This window comes from Papio anubis, chromosome 20 (assembly GCF_008728515.1).
Source record: "Papio anubis isolate 15944 chromosome 20, Panubis1.0, whole genome shotgun sequence".
Lineage (NCBI taxonomy): Eukaryota > Metazoa > Chordata > Mammalia > Primates > Cercopithecidae > Papio > Papio anubis.
In genome coordinates this window covers 22,068,052-22,084,708 of record NC_044995.1, presented here as the reverse complement: position 1 = coordinate 22,084,708, position 16,657 = coordinate 22,068,052, and the positions used below count along the sequence as shown (strand labels likewise).

Here is a 16,657-nt window from a genome sequence, read left to right as displayed (position 1 = left end):
GATTTTATTCCAAAATCTTTCTCAAATATGACTTTTTTTTTTTCCATCCCCATTGCCACTACCATAGTCCATGAATGGTTTTCAAAGGGAGGTTCACGTACCTCATAGTATGGGAGGACCATCCATTGGGATACTGGGAGAAAATATTAGAACTACTATATTTCTTTCCTTTTTTTTTTTTTTTTTCCGAGATGGACTCTCGTTTCATCGCCAAGGTCGGAATGCAGTGGTGCAATCTCAGCTCACTGCAATCTCCACCTCCCAGGTTCAAGTCGTTCTCCTGCTTTGGCCTTCCAAGTAGTTGGGATTATAGGCCTCTACCACCACACCTGGCTGACTTTTTGTATTTTTAGTACAGATGAGATTTCACCATGTTGGCCAGGCTGGTCTGGAGCTCCTGACCTCAGGTGATCCTCATGCCTCAGCCTCCCATAGTGCTGGGATTACAGGCATGAGCCACCACACCTGGCCCCTGTCTCTATGTTTTTGACGACTCTAGGTACCTTATGAAAGTGGAATCATATGATATTTGTCTTTGTGACTGGTTTATTTCTTTTGGCATAATGTCTTCAAAGCTCATCTATTTGGACTATAGCTGGGATTACAGGCATGCGCCGCCACGCCTGGCTGATTTTGTATTTTTAGTAGAGATGGGGTTTCACCCTGTTGGTCAGGCTGGTCTCGAACTCCTGACCTCAGGTGATCCGCCTGCCTTGGCCTCCCAAAGTGCTGGGATTACAGGCGTGAGCCACCGCGCCCGGCCTCCTTCAACACTGAGTAATATTCTATCGTTATGTTCATACCACATTTTGTGTACCCATTCACCCGTGGATGGACAATGGGTTGCTTCCATCTTCTAATATGAACATGGGTGTACACATTTATATCCACTCTTGCCTCCCCTTCCTAGTCCTTCCTTCTCCACACTGCAGCTAGAGTAACCCCTTTATACTCTCAAGTATGGACAAATCACCTCTTGCTTAAAACTCATTAGTTTTGCGACACTGTCAAGTAAGACCTGACTTCTCACCACCCTGATTTATTATTAGAACACAAAACTGGGCGGGGCTCCGTGGCTCAAGCCTCTAATCCCAGCACTTTGGGAGGCCGAGGCGGGCGGAACACCTGAGGTCAGGAGTTTGAGACCAGCCTGGCCAACAGGCGAAATCCCATCTCTACTAAAAACACAAAAATTAGCCTGGCTTGGTGGCGCACGCTTGTAATCGCAGCTATTTGGGAGGCTCAGGCAGGAGAATCACTTGAACCCGGGAGGTGCAGCTTGCAGTGAGCCAAGATCACGTCACTGCACTGCAGCCTGGGCGATAGAGCAAGACTCCGTCTCAAACAAACAAACAAACAAACCCCACAAAACTGGAAGACATTTGCTGTTTCTTCTGCGTAACGTGTTTTCCTCCTTTCTCCAGTTTTTTTTTTTCTCCGTTCTACCCCTTAGGACCTCAGCTCCTGCTCTTTCCCTGGGGAAATTCCGGCTCAGTCTCCCCTACTAGGTTAGGGTACTCCCTCCCTCTTACTCTTTCTCCTCCTACCACTTGTCACCATTGGTACTATATTATCACCCGGATTTGTGACAATGGTATTGTGTGTTTACCACTAAGGAATAAACTTATGAGGTCTCGAGAGAGCACTACCGGTTCCTGCAGTGCCCGTCGGGGCCTGGCATCTAGGAAACACTCCATGCGCCAGTAATCAATTTCAGTAATAAATTCAGGAGGACGCAGACGACCCCTCCCGCCTGGGGACCAAGCCATGGTGGAGGATCTCCGTGGACCTCCGGCTCTGGCCGCCGGTCCTCAACCTCCGCCCCGGCCGTCCCGCTTGGGGGTCCTGGGTCCCAGGAGAGGAGGCTCCGCGGCGCTCCCTCCCCGCCAGTGCGAGGACAGAGCCTGCTCCAAGCGCGGGATCCGCAGCCGCCCCGCGTCCGCCCGAGGCGGGGGCGGGGCCGGACCGGATACGTCACTTCCGGTGTACACAGCCGGTCCAAGGCGGTGCGCTGGGGGCCGGGGCGCGTCGCAGGTGAGGAGCGGGCGCGGCGGGCGCAGGCGGGGGCTCGCGGGCGGGGTCGGGCGGTGGGCGGTGGGCGGTGGGCAGCTGGGCTGCGGGCCGCAGCCAGGGCTGACGGCGAGACGGGCTCGCGGGGCGCCGCTCCGCTCGGGGCCGCAGGGCTCGGGGCCGTGGGCTCCCGCCCCTTGCCCGCCCGCTGTGGAGGACGCCGGGCTTTGCGGGCGCTGGCCGGGCCGACGGAAGCCCGGAGGGGCCTCCTGGTGCGAACCCGGGACCTGGGGGCGCGGCAGTGACTTGGCGGCAGCGGCACCGCAGGGGCGGGTCGGCGCCCGTCAGGCAGGGGAAGGGGGCGCTCCCTCGGGTAGCCGGGGCCCGGGAGGTCGCGCTGGCGCCGGGACCCGTTCCCGGAAGCCCGCGGAGGGAGGGCGGCCTGTTGACGGCCGGGGTCCGCTGGGGCTGGCGGGGGAGGCGGCCCTCACGCCACCCCGGGGCTGCCGGGCTGGCTGCGCGCACCTTCCCGGCGGCGCCAGGCTGCCAAGGAACGCGCTTTTCCGGCCCTGCGGAGCCCACGGGCGCATTGGGCCCGAGGGAGGGTCCGCGGGGACCGGGAGGGCCGGGGCTGAGCGTGGAGGACCCGAGCCCAAGGGGCGAGCGCAGAGTCAGGGGTGTGTCTTCCTGCGCCGCACGGTGCGAGGAAAGGAGCATGCCTGGTTGGCATGATAAGAATTTTGTTTAGACTTTGCAGAAATTTTCCAGAGAAAGACTCAGCTTCGGGGGCCTCCAGTTTGAAAATAGCTTGTTCTGGTCCCTCATCCCCATTATAAAAGCAGTTCATTCTCCTCTCCTGGCAAAACACTCAAGATGACACAAAAAGTCTAAGGGAGAAAATGACAATCATCTGCCGATCTACCATTCAGTGACAACCACTGCTAACATTTTGGTGATAATCAATAAATACAGATAGGTATTTTTATTTTATGGACTTTACAGTATGTGATTTAACCACTGATGAACATTGAGATCGTTTCCAGTTTGTCACAAGATAATTCTGCCGGAAGGATTCATCTGATACGGTCTTTTTTTTTTGTTTGTTTAATAAGAGACTGTTGCCCAGGCTGGTCTCAAACTTATGGCCTCAAGCGACCCTCCCGCCTTGGCCTCCCAAAGTGTTGGCCTCCCAAAGTGTCGGGGTTACAAGTGTGAGATACTATACCTGGTCTGATTATTATCTTAGAATAAATTTACAAATGGGGTCAAAGGTAACTTTTTTTGTTCTTTGAGACAGTCTCGCTCTGTCACCCAGGCTGGAGTGCAGTGGCGGCATCTAGATTCACTGCATCCTCCGCCTCTCGAGTTCGAGCGATTATCCTGCTTTACTCTCCCGAGTAGCTGAGATTACAGGCGCCCACCACCACGCCCTGCTAATTTTTGTATTTTTAGTAGAGACAGGGTTTCACCCAGTTGACCAGGTTGGTCTCGAACTCCTGACCTCAAGTGATCTGCCCGGCTCGGCCTTCCAAAGTGCTGGGATTATAGGCGTGAGCCACCTTGTCTGGCCGTAACGTTCAATTTTTAAGAATACATAGGCGGGCGCGGTGGCTCACGCCTGTAATCCCAGCACTTTGGGAGGCCGAGGCGGGCGGATCACGAGGTCAGGAGATCGAGACCATCCTGGCTAACACGGTGAAACCCCATCTCTGCTAAAAATACAAAAAATTAGCCGGGCGTGGTGGTGCGCGCCTGTAGTCACAGCTACTTGGAGGCCGAGGCAGGAGAATGGCGTGAACCTGGGAGGTGGAGCTTGCAGTGAGCCGAGATCCTGCCACTGCACTCCAGCCTGGGCGACAAAGCGAGACTCCGTCTCAAAGTCTCAAAAAAAAAAAGAAAGTGTTTATTTTCCTTTGACATATTTGAAAAATTTTTCTGTCTCATTGTCATAAAAAAAAAATTCTGGCCTGGCGCGATGGTTCATGCCTGTAATCCCAGCACTTTGGGAGGCTGAGGCGGGCAGATCACTCTAGACCAGCCTGGCCAACGTAGTGAAACCCGGATTCAACTAAAAAAATACAAAAAAAATTAGCCAAGCATGGTGGCGCGCTTCTGTAGTCCCAGCTACTTGGGAAGCTGAGGCAGGAGAATCGCTTGAACCCCAGAGGTGAAGGTTGCAGTAAGCTGAGGTCATGCCACTGTGCTCCAGCCTGGGCAACAGAGTGAGACTCCGTCTCAAAAAAAAAAAACAAAAAGAAATTCATGTTTGCTTCTCATCATTTCATGGGTTTATTTTTTTTGCCTTTAGTCTACCTAAAATTCATTCTTGGTTTAAAATATGAAATATTTTCTAAATGGCTAGTCAGTTCCAGATTTATTCAATAATATGTAAACTTTATCATTTTATCATATTTTAGACCAAAAGTTCTAAGTATATGTTTGTAAGGGCTACTTACAAAGCTCATATTTAGATTTTGTGTATGCTTAGATGTTTTCAAGTTTCTTTAAAAATCACAGTATTTTCTTTTCACAATATCTTCACAATATTTTGTTTTAGAAAGAAATCATTTTCCAATACAAGTCCAGGGAATATTTCATGTTTGAGATTTTTTTTTCTTTTTATCTTTAAAACAAAAAGTTTAGTTTATTGCCGTTTCATTTGCTTTCTTGCTGACAAGATAACAAACTCCATATGAAGAGTTCAGGTTTGTTGTGGCAACTTTTCAGTCTGGCATTTGAGATTCTAATCTTCCTCTATTTTTGCACACAAATACGTAGGTTAGCATTGGAGACCAAGATAGAAAAGTTCTCAGATTCCCTTGGCAAGCCTAGATTTTTCAATCTAAAATTATCTCCGGATTTTTGGAAGACCATGTTTTAAGCATCCTTTTTTTTTTTTTTTTAAGCAAATTGCACATGATTCTGTGAAAATTTTAGTAAATGTTTATTCTGTTGAAAACCTATAGCCTAATACATCAGGATCCATGTGTCAAGTGGGTCTTCCAAGTCTGTAGGAAAATAATTGTTTCTGAAAGCTAGCAGGCTGGGATATCTCATGGGTTGGGTGTCTACTCTTTTTTTTTTTTTTTTTTTGAGTTGGAGTCCCCCAGGCTGGAGTGCAGTGGTGCAATCTTGGCTCACTGCAACCTCCACCTCCCGGGTTCAAGCGATTCTCCTGCCTCAGCCTCCCTCGAAGCTAGGATCACAGGTGTAAGCCACCACGCCCAGCCAATCACTCTCTCTTTTTTCCTCCTGTGACTTTGTCCTTAGTGAAAAATGATCTTCCTAGGTAGGCAAAAAAATGTTGATTTAGATAAGGAATTGATTTGTTTTGGAGTTATTGAAAAGCAGGTTGCCGTTTTCTCTGAAGTGTAAGTTCACAGAGAGCCTGAATGTTGTGTTTGGATAAGGAAAAACAGCAACAGGTTGTGCTTGTGCTTGAAATGTGTTTAACTCTACTGAAACTGCCCTCTTGAGGGTCCCCTAATTGATGCATGCAGTGGCCATTGCTTAATCATTTTCCTTGACTTTGATCTCAGGTATTTGGCATGGTGAGCTATTCTTTCTTCCTCTCGTGAATCTCCCATTGATTGGCCTGCTTTTTTCTTTTTCTTTCTTTCTTTCTTTCTTTTTTTTTTTTTTTGAGACAGAGTCTTGCTCTGTTGCCCAGGCTGGAGTGCAGTGGCGTGATCTCAGCTCACTGCAGCCTCTGGCTTCAGTGGCTCAAGCGATTCTCCTGCCTCAGCCTCCCGACTAGCTGGGATTACAGGTCTGTGTCACCACCCCCAGCTAATTTTTGTATTTTTAGTAGAGATAGGATTTCACCATGTTGGCCAGGCTGGTCTTGAACTCCTGACCTCAAATGATCCACCCTTCTCGGCCTCCTAGAGTGCTGGGATTACAGGCATGAGACAGCATGCCCAGCCTTGATTGGCCTTCTTGACTTGAAACTAGTGTGGTCATTTCCTGAAATCTGTGACTGTATTTTCTCGTTTGTCTTTACTGCTTCTCTTCATACATATACCTTGGGGCATTTTCTGAAGCCTAGCTTTGTACCTCTTACCCTCCCCTCCAAAACATGTTCCTTCCCACTCTTCCAGTATATGAGTCCTGGTTAGAGAACTACCTCATTTCCTCACCTCTGCACCACTTAGTGACCCTCGACTCAGACTTTTCTGCAAGTCAGTTCTTTTTCTCCTGCTCAGTAACCCCTGGACATATTCCTGAGGCCATATTTTCTCCAGGTGAAGAAAATATCACTTCTGGCCAGGTATAGTGGCTCATGTCTGTAATCCCAGCACTTTGGGAGGGCGAGTCAGGCAGATCATGAGGTCAGGAGACCAAGTCCATCCTGGCTAACACGGTGAAACCACATCTCTACTAAAAAAACTACAAAAAAATTAGCCGGGTGTGGTGGTGGGCCCCTGTAGTCCCAGTTACTCTGGAGGCTGAGGTAGGAGAATGATGTGAACCCAGGAGGCAGTGAGCCGCAATCGCACTGCTGCACTCCAGCTTGGGCGACAGATTGAGACTCCATCTCAAAAAAAAAAAAGAAAAAAGAAAATATCATTTCTTTGCAAGGACAAGGTGGGAGTTTTACTTGATCTCAGGAGTTGGAGACCAGCCTGGGCAACATAGTGAGACCTCCGTCTCTTAAAAAAATGAATTTTAGATTGGGCACAGGGGTTCATGCCTGTGATCCCAGAACTTCGGGAGGCCAAGGTGGGAGGATTGCTTGAGATCAGCCTAGGCAACATAGTGAGACCCCAAAATTTTCTAGGTGTGGTGGTCCGTGCCTGTCTTTCCAGCTACTTGGGAGGCTGAGGCGGGAGGATTGCTTGAGCCTGGGAGGTTAAGGATTCAGTAAACTGTGATTTTGCCCCTGTACTCCAGCCCAAGCAGCAGAGTGAGACCCTGTCTCAAAATAAATAAGTAAGTAAATAAATAAATATCACTTATCAAAGTGTCCTGTCCTTCCTGACTCTGAGGTTCTTACCAGCTGATGAATCACATCTTCCTTCTTGATATGGATTGTATTTGCCATTTGCTTTCTATGCCTACACCTTGATTTAGACTTTGTACCTTTTTCCTAAGGGATTTCAGAATTAACGTGGTCCTACTCTGGATGTGAAAGGAACCCAGTGAATTTAGTCATGAATTGAGTTAGCTCACATTTGTGGAGTACCTACAGTATGGCCCAGTTACTTTACTGGAAGATCAGAATACAGAGCCTAACAGCACATCCTGGGAAGAATGCCAAATAAGCAGTTGTCATAAAGTATCATAAGTGCCTAGAAAGGGAGACACCAAGTAACCTCTCCCAGTTTTCAGAGATCTTGCCTGTCTTGTTCACTGCTTTGATCTCCAGGGCCTAGAACACAGTGCATTGGAAATGATGAAGTATTTGTTGAAGGAATGAATGATCGTCTGAGAATGACATCAGAATAAATGTTACACATATTAGCTATCTATAGAAAAGATATAAGTCGAAAGATATTTTGTAAATGTAGTTTGAAGAATCTCAGGGAAAACTTTAAATTCAACCAAACTGACCCAGCTATAACCCCAAGAAGGCATGCTTGGAATGCGTTTGTAGCCAGAAAGCTTAAACTTAATTTTGTATCCTCAGAAGAAATACTTGTGCTTCTGGGAGAGGATTGGGACAGTGTCTGTCCCAATTGGGGTGGCGGGTCCAAGAGAGGAATTAAGTGGTGTGTGTGTAGCACTGTCTGGGGCCCTGACCAGAGGAGCAGTGTGCAGTGTTCCCTCCACAAAGCCATCTGCACTAACGCACAGATGGGCGTGTCCCTGTTGTTGCCTCTGGCTTCGAGGGTCTCTCCCTTGCTTAGCGTCTGTCCTCCCAGTACCATCTGAGTAGAAGATAGCTGCATGTGGAGATTTCTTGGTAAGGAGAGAATGTGAGTGGTTGAGAGCTCTGCATCTAAGCTGCTTGGATCAGATCCTGGTCTTGGGATGCTGGCTAATCTTTCAGTTTTCTGATTTGTAGAATGGGGATAATAGTAGCACCTTTCTCTTAGTGTTGCAGTAAGGGCTCCTAGCACGCTCCCTGGCACCTGTGATAAGTATTCAATGAGAGTATTAGCTCTCGTTGGTGTTTATAAACTAGTAACTGGCCTCTGGTTCATACATCAGTCTTCTTTGAGCTTAGATAGCCTAAATAATCAGTCCCCATGAAACTGCTTGCTTCTGGTTGCATTGAATAAGCTGATAGACATTGGGAAGTAATGACAGATAAGCTGCTCCTAAACTGTTCATCCAGGAAATCCAGCCTGCAGTTCTAGGGAGACTTCCTGGAGAAGGCTGTTCTTGAGCTGAGTACTGTGGGAAAAAGTAAGTCCAGTGCCACAGCAAGAGGGGAGGACTCTTGGGCAGGGGCATGACACGTCCAAAGGTGTGAAGGTGAGAGCAAGCATGAGGTATTTGAGCTGCAGGAGATTGAGGGTAGAGTCTGGACAGGTGTGAATAAGGAGTAGAGGGAAATGACATTGGAAAGTGGGACCAGTCCTTGAAATAACTGATAACAATGTCTAACTAGGCACTAACAGCACTTCAGGTCCTGTGCTGAGTCCTTCGACTCACTGTGCTAATGAGGTTTGATGCTGAGGGCTTTGTCTATATTGCCTTGTTCAATCCTCACAACAACCCTTTGATGTAGGTACTTACCTCTGGTATGTGTGGCATCATGTCACATGTCACCTGGCAGGTCTCTCTGGTTTTTTTTTTTTTTTTTTTTGAGATGGAATCTTGCTCTGTCACCCTGGCTGGAGTGTAGTGGCAGGCTCTCCGCTCACTGCAACATCCACCTCCCGGGTTCAAGTGATTCTTCTGCCACAGCTTCCTGAGTAGCTGGGACTACAGGCGAGTGCCACCATGCCCGGTTTATTTTTGTATTTTCAGTAGAGACAGGGTTTCACCATATTGGCCAGGCTGATCTCGAACTCCTGACCTCTGATCCACCCACCTCGGCCTCTCAAAGTGCTGGAATTACAGGCGTGAGCCACCGCGCTGGCCTCAAAATATGAATTACCTTTTTTTTTTTTTTTTTTTTGAGGCAGAGTCTCTCTCTCACCCAGGCTGGAGTACAGTGGCGTGATCTCAGCTCATTGCAACCTCCACCTCCTGGGTTGAAGTGATTCTCCTGCCTTGGCCTCCCAAGTAGCTGGGATTACAGGTATGCACCACCATGCCCGGCTAATTTTTATATTTTTAGTAGAGATGGGGGTTTCACTGTATTGGCTAGGCTGGTTTCGAACTCCTGACCTCAGGTGATCCGCCCGCCTTGGCCTCCCAAAGTGCTGGGATTATAGGCGAGAGCCACCTCACCTGGCCTCTGCTTCTTGATTCAGCCTGCACATGGCTGCCAAGGTAACTCCCGCTGTCTTATATAGGTTTAAAAGCTTTTTGTGATCCTGTTTCCTGATGAAGTCCAAGCACACTAAGATTCTCTGACTTCAAGAAAAACCACGAAGTTAAAATGTAAAAATATGTACATCTTAGAATTTAATCAAAACAGCACAGGTGCAGATGTAGATCAAGCTCAGAGAAATAATCAGTGAAAAAAGCAAGGTGCAGAACAATGTATATTTGCCCATTTGTGCTTTTCTAATTTTATTATTTTATTTTATTTTATTTTTTTTGAGACGGAGTCTCGCTCTGTCGCCCAGACTGGAGTGCAGTGGCCCAATCTCAGCTCACTGCAAGCTCCGCCTCCCAGGTTCACACCATTCTCTTGCCTCAGCCTCCCGAGTAGCTGGGACTACAGGTGACCGCCACCTCGCCCGGCTAGTTTTTTTTTTTTTGTATTTTTTAGTAGAGACGGGGTTTTGCTGTGTTAGCCAGGATGGTCTCGATCTCCTGACCTCGTGATCTACCCGTCTCGGCCTCCCAAAGTGCTGGGATTACAGGCTTGAGCCACTGCGCCCGGCCTCTTTTCTAATTTTAAACAAATTTCTCCACTTTTGAAGTAATATGTGCTTATTTGTTTTAAAATATATATATAGGCCAGGCATGGTGGCTCACGCCTGTAATCCCAGCACTTTGGGAGGCTGAGGTGGGCAGATCACCTGAGGTCCGGAGTTCGAGACCAGCCTGACGACATGGTGAAACCCCATCTCTACTAAAAATACAAAAATTAACCGGGCATGGTGGTGGGTGCCTGTAATCCCAGCTGCCCGGGAGGCTGCGGCAGGAGAATTGCTTGAACCTGGGAGGCGGAAGTTGCAGTGAGCAGAGATCGTGCCACTGCACTCCAGCCTGGGTGACAGAGCGAGACTCCATCTCAAAAATAATAAATAAAATAAATAATGTCTCCCTCTCTCAATAGATAGATAGATAGAGAGATACACATGAAATAGGTTTATAAGTGCAGAAATAATTTCTGGAATGACAGAAAAGAAACAGTGGTTGTTTTTGGGATGAGACCCCAGAAAACCAGGCTGTTAGGCTGAGTTAGCTTTTTCTTTGCATACCATTTTGTATGGTGTGAATTTTTTTCCCTGTGTATACGTATTTTCTTTCTTTCTTTTTTTTTTTTTGAGACAGAGTCTTGTTTTGTTGTCTAGGCTGGAGTGCAGTGGTACAATCTTGGCTCACTGCAACCTCCGCCTCCCGGGTTGAAGCGATTCTCCTGTCTCAGCCTCCTGAGTAGCTGGGATTACAGGCGCCCGCCACCATGCCTGGCTAATTTTTGTATTTTTAGTAGAGACGGGGTTTCACCATGTTGGCCAGGCTGGTCTCGACCTCCTGAGCTCAAGTGATCCACCCACCTTAGCCTCCCAAAGTGCTGGGATTACAAGCGTGAGTCACCGCACCCGGCCTATGTTTTCATTTTAACAATAACTTTTATAATAAATGTCTATGATATGTACATGGCTGTTGTGTAGAGTGAACGCAGCATAGAGGTTAAGAGTGAGGACTGTGTAAGACGGCTTGGGTTCGAGGCCTGCGCCTGCCTTGACCTCAGTTTACCTCCTCTGAAAATGGAGAGGTAGTAATACCTGCCTCCTGGAGTTGTAGCGAGGCATTACTGAGTTAATATTTGTAAAGTCCTTGGAACAGTTCCCAGGAGGTATGTGTTTGTCGTTGTCTGTGTTGCTCTGTCCCTGTGCTGTGCGTGACAGTAAGTGTAAAGATGTGTCCAGCCTCTGTCTCTGATGCTCCCTGTTCATTTGGAAGGGGAGAGCACCAGCTAATGACAGAGACAGCAGAGGTTGCAGGAGTCAGAAAAGGCTCCTTGGGAGCTGAGGTGGCCGAAGATGGTTTCATCAAATGGCAGATGTTAAATATGGGTAATTTCTAGAGGGAAAATAACACAAAGGGACTTTTTCCAAGGTTGTGTGTCCCAGCCAGCCTGAGACAGGCAGAGGAGTCAGAAACAGGACAAGAGCTTTGAGGAGGCCTGAAATTGGGACATGTCATGTGATGGCATGTCCTTGTTATATGGCAGAGTTTTTCTTGGCATATATATGAGACAATGATATGATTTGTAAATGACGGCATCTTTGACTCAATGAAGTGTGGTGGCTCTGCCTTGATGTTTGGAATGGCTGTGAGGTGTTCCTGTGTGATGTATTTAACAATCCTCGTAATGCAGGGCACGTGGGTTATTGCTCATAGCCAGTATTGCTAGTGAGTGCTCTTGACGCAGGCTTCTACATTAACCGTGAGTCTGTTTTAGGATTCATGCCTAGGTAGAGTATTGCTTTCCTTTTTTTTTCCAGTCATTTTGATTATGTTCCTTGTGTCTGGGCCACTGTCAGGTAAGTGTTTTTTCAAATTGACAGTTGCAAAGAATCATCATGGGAAGATTTTTGAAAGTGGAATTAGAGCGAGATACTACCTGAAAGAAAATATAATTTTCTTACTAAAAATGATTTTGGGATTAAGTACTAGCTAGATGCTAATTATGGCCAGGAAACCTGGAAATACTTGCGTCTTCCCTCACCCCACCCCCAGGTCCCAGAGGTGGATGTATGTGCATGGGAACAGAGGCTGGGGAAAGCTGGCTTGGTTCCCAGATTTGGGTGCCTCAGGCTCTGGTGACCTAGGCAGGAAGAGGCGGAAGTGGTTCCTCTCACTAGCCACAAGGACCTGTGCTGCTTTTGGGTGTCAAGGTGGGAGAGAATGCGCTGCAACCTTGTGCTTGAGTCACTTTGTAATGTACTTTGTAATTCGAGGTGATGCCCCTCCTCAACTGTGTCCCTTCTGTTCTTTCCTCTGGCTTGGGGTTGAAAGAGGAGGGAGTGGTGGGCAGGGAAATGGGAGGAGCCATGACCTCTTTCCCCTCCAGCGCACAGGGCACTACTTCTTTTAGTTTGTTGCCTGGACTTAGGAGTTGGGCCCGGAGCTGCAGGAAAGTAAGTTTTATTTCTGAAAGTTGTTTTAACTTAATAGATTTTGGGGGTTCGAGGAAGTTTGTTTTCAACTACTAGAAGACCAGAATTAAGAATTGCAGTGGAAGATGAAATGCTACCCTCTTACGAGTCCAGGGCCTCTTTCAGAGCAGTAGCTTTCATTTATGTAGACTGAGGGTATGGCGGAGGCTGTGCTTTATGGATGTAATCTTCAGCAGTACTGAGGCACAAGAGTTAGGCGACTTGCTCAAAGTTAGTAAGTGCCATTTATTCAGCTGATATTTACTAAGAGCAGGAATTCACATCTAGATCAGTCTGATTCCCATACCCATACCCGTAACTACTGCATTTTGGAAGTGTGGGGTTTCCATGAAGTTTCTTTGTATTGGAGCATCTACCTGAAAGGCGAGGAGCATTTTCTCCTTTTCCCTTATTAACGGTAAGCTCCTTGAGAGCAAGCATTATGTCTGTCTCTTCACTACTGCCTCCTGGATGCTGGGAGCAGTGCTATGCACTTAGTAGAACCTTGGTGAACGTTTGAGTATGTGAAGGCTTACGGCGCAGATAAGTGGCAGAGTTGGAAGCCAGCCAGGAGGTGAACCATTGCGGGCCTGCTCTCTGGGGCTGTCTTCCCTGCCTAGCGAGTGGATGGTGAGGAATCACCTAGAATTTTCTCATTTTTTAATGTTTGACCTGCTGAAATATTTCTAGGGAAGAATGGGCTCCCTGGCTGTGACTCTGATTTTCTGTTTTTATTTTTTAATTTTTATTTTTTTGAGACAGAGGAGTCTTGCTCTGTCGCCCAGGCTGGAGTGCAGTGGCATGATCTCGGCTCACTGCAACCTCTGCTTCCTGGGTTCAAGTGATTCTCCTGCCTCAGCCTCCTGAGTAGCTGGGACTACAGGCGCCCGCCACCACACCCAGCTAATTTTTGTATTTTTAGTAGAGATGGGGTTTCACCATGTTGGCCAGGATGGTCTTGATCTCTTGACCTCGGCCTCCCAAAGTGCTGGAATTACAGGTGTGAGCCATTGCGCCAGGCGACTTTCTAGTCTTTTTGAGGGATGGGAAGGTTTGCTGAGTATGCAGGATTGGAGTCAGTGTTCTCAGCTTGGAAGAGATGTTACAATTTAGTGATAAAATTTTTTATGGATGCCTTAAATTCTCAGAAATGGTCTTGAATCTTAAGTTTATCTAAAATTTATATAATCCCTCTCCGTAGTGAGAAAAAAAATTTCTAAATTATAGTTTGATTTATCTGTTAATATATAAGCTTCTGGATAAATACTTGTTTTTTTTTACCCATGTGAGGTTAATTTTGGATAGATTCCATAGTGCAAAGTTGTTAAGAGTGGCAGTATAGAATTTTTAAGTTTTCTTGGGCCAAACATGGTAGTTTATGCCTATATCCCAGCACTTTGAAGGGCTTAAGTGGGAGGATCGCTTGAGGCCAGGAGTTCAAGACCAACCTGAACAACACAGCAAGACCCCGTCTCTGCAAAAAAAAATTAAAAATTACCCAGGCATGATGGTGTGTGCCTATAGTTCCAGCTACTTGGGAGGCTGGTGAGTTGCCTGAACTATCCCTTTGGGAAGATGAGGCCTCTGAGTGGAAACCTGCCTTTGATCACTTCACGGTACTCTGGCACTGAGCGGCAACAGGGGGCAGCAAGGTCTCAGCCATCATTCCTCCATTCTCCTACTATTCCCAAGTAACTGGGACACAGATGTATGCCAGCACTGGAGGCTAATTTTTTGTTTGCCAGTAGGAGTGAGAGTCTTGCTATATTTGCTTGAACAATTTCCTTCGCTCTGAGCTCAAACGATCTTCACCAGCCTTAAGTGCTGGTGGGATTACAGGTGAGGCCACCGGCGTCCAAAGTTTACTCGACTTTTGGGATACCTGAACACTCACCGCTGTAACAAAAATAAACCCATGGGTTTTCTAACTGAAGGTGAATTGTTGATTTTTTTTTTTTTTACAAGGTAGGTTTACGAACAGAATAATTGCTTTTGTGATTTGTTTTTTTGAGTCAGTCTTTACTCATTTTGACTGGAGTGCCAGTGGGGTGATCTTTGGCTCCTGCTGGCTCTGATTCCATGATTCTCCTGCCTCCCGTCTCCTGAGTAGCTGGGATTGCAGGTATCACCTCCATGCACAGCTGGTACCATTTTAGTAAAGGCGGGGTTTCATCTGTTAGCCAGGCTGGTCACAATTCAGCCTCAAGTGATCCACCCTGCCTCCAGCCTCCAGGGTGCTGGGATCCACCGAGGCATGGTGCCGCTTTTCCAGTTGCTTTGTGCTTTTTTTTTTTTTTGAGATGGGTCTTGCTCTGCTCGCTTGGGTTGGAGTGCAGTGAAAAGCATCTTAGCTCACTGCAAACTCGCCCTCCCTGAGTTCATGCCATTCTCCTGCTCAGCTGCCTCCAGGTAGCTGGGACTACCACGGCCTACAGCCCATTTTTGTATTTTTAGTAGAGACGGGGTTTCACCATGTTAGCCAGGATGGTCTCGATTTCCTTACCTGGTGATCCGCCCGCCTCGGCCTCCCAAAGTGCTGGGATTACAGGTGTGAGCCACTGCGCCCAGTCTGTGATTTAAAAAAAAAAAAAAATTTACTTAGAAATAAATTATTTTTACTCCCTGATTTACATTTGAATTTCCACCAGCAACACAATTTGTTGTCATGTTTTCATAGTACTTGGGAACATTTGATGCAGAAATTTTTAATGGTCCAAGAGTATTTTAGTAAATAGATGAAACCTTCATTTTACCTGAAAAAACTTTTTCGGAAGTTTAGGAGCCAGCTTTGTTCATCCTTTGGTGATGGGTGGTGGTTTGTATGTGTTTGTAGACAAAACTTTCCTTGGCGGGGATTTGCCCTTTGTTTTTGTTGTTTCTTCTTTCTTTGAAGGTCTCTGTTTAACAAAGATTTTTTTTGGCTCACAGTGTTCCTCTAATAGAATTCCTTCAAGAGTTCTAATACTAGTTTTGTTTTGTTTTGTTTTGATGGCAGCAGGTTCTGAGAATGAGCTTTTGACTTCGTAAGAAGACTAAAACAATAGTCTTAGAGTACAGTTAAGTCAATTTATTACCAGAAAATCAGACAGACAGCTGGGTCTGTCCTCATCAGGACCAAGTAATACTGGATTTTTTTTTTTTCATTAAATGTTCACTATTTTTCTTTGTATGAAATTGAGGCCAGGCATAGTGACTCACACTTGTAATCCCAGCACTTTGGGAGGCTGAGGTGGGAGGATTGGTTGAGTCCAGGAGTTTGAGACTGGCCTGGGCAACACTGTGAGACCCCATCTCTTAAAAAAACAGGCTGGGCGCGGTGGCTCAAGCCTGTAATCCCAGCACTTTGGGAGGCCGAGACGGGCGGATCACGAGGTCAGGAGATCGAGAGCATCCTGGCTAACACGGTGAAACCCCGTCTCTACTAAAAAAATACAAAAAATTAGCCGGGCATGGTGGTGGGCGCCTGTAGTCCCAGCTACTCGAGAGGCTGAGGCAGGAGAATGGCGTAAACCTGGGAGGCGGAACTTGCAGTGAGCTGAGATCCGGCCACTGCACTCCAGCCTGGGCGACAGAGCGAGACTCCGTCTCAAAAAACAAAACAAAACAAAACAAAAGAAAGAAAGAAAAAAGAAATTCAATATGTGGTGATTACTACCCGTTTCATTTACTTTTTTACTTATTAATGTAGTGACTGCTTAAAAAAATGTTATGCATTGATCTTCCTGTTCCTCCCCCACCAAAAATAAAAGCAAAAACAACAAACCACCCCTCAATTGAAACAAAATTAAGCCTGTTCTTTATCTATATGACTACTTATCACATTTGACCTATTTTTTTAAGACCTCTTATTTTGAAAGTAAATTTTGGCTCCGTTGACCTTGTGGTTAGAAAAGTTGTTCTTCTGCTTAAATGAAATGATCAGTTGTTTGTAGATTACCAAATATAAAACTCTTCAGAACTGCTAATGATAAGTTGCTTTGGCTTCATAGAGGAACACCATGGTTTGTGGTGGTAGATTGTTACAGAGCGAATGTCAGTACCAGAGGCGGTCATGGATCACCACGTGGAAGCAGGTTGTTCCCACGTGAGACTGGTAGCAAGCAGGTGGTGCATCTGTCTCCTTTCCCACTGCATCCTGGGTGTCTGGAGCCTCACAGGGTTGACCTGTGTCACTGGGCGGGGGGGGGGGGGGGGGGGGTGGGGATGGTTGTAGAAGCCTCTTTATTTTGCTTATGATAAATTCTGACACTGAT

At 46.9% G+C, this 16,657-nt stretch overlaps 1 protein-coding gene across 2 annotated transcripts in view; it reads left to right on the top strand.

The window, feature by feature from the left end:
* Positions 1–1,952: 1,952 nt before the first annotated feature.
* The window catches only part of KIAA0355 (KIAA0355 ortholog), a 99,049-nt gene continuing 84,344 nt past the window's right edge, over positions 1,953–16,657 (top strand). Inside the window, exon 1 of one of the 2 annotated variants that reach the window (XM_031659677.1) lies at positions 1,953–2,034. The gene's annotated coding sequence lies outside the window, so the exon portion shown is untranslated. Of the gene's footprint in view, positions 2,035–10,762; positions 12,387–16,657 lie in introns of those variants that run through there. The other variant, XM_009194114.3, reaches the window with a different exon arrangement.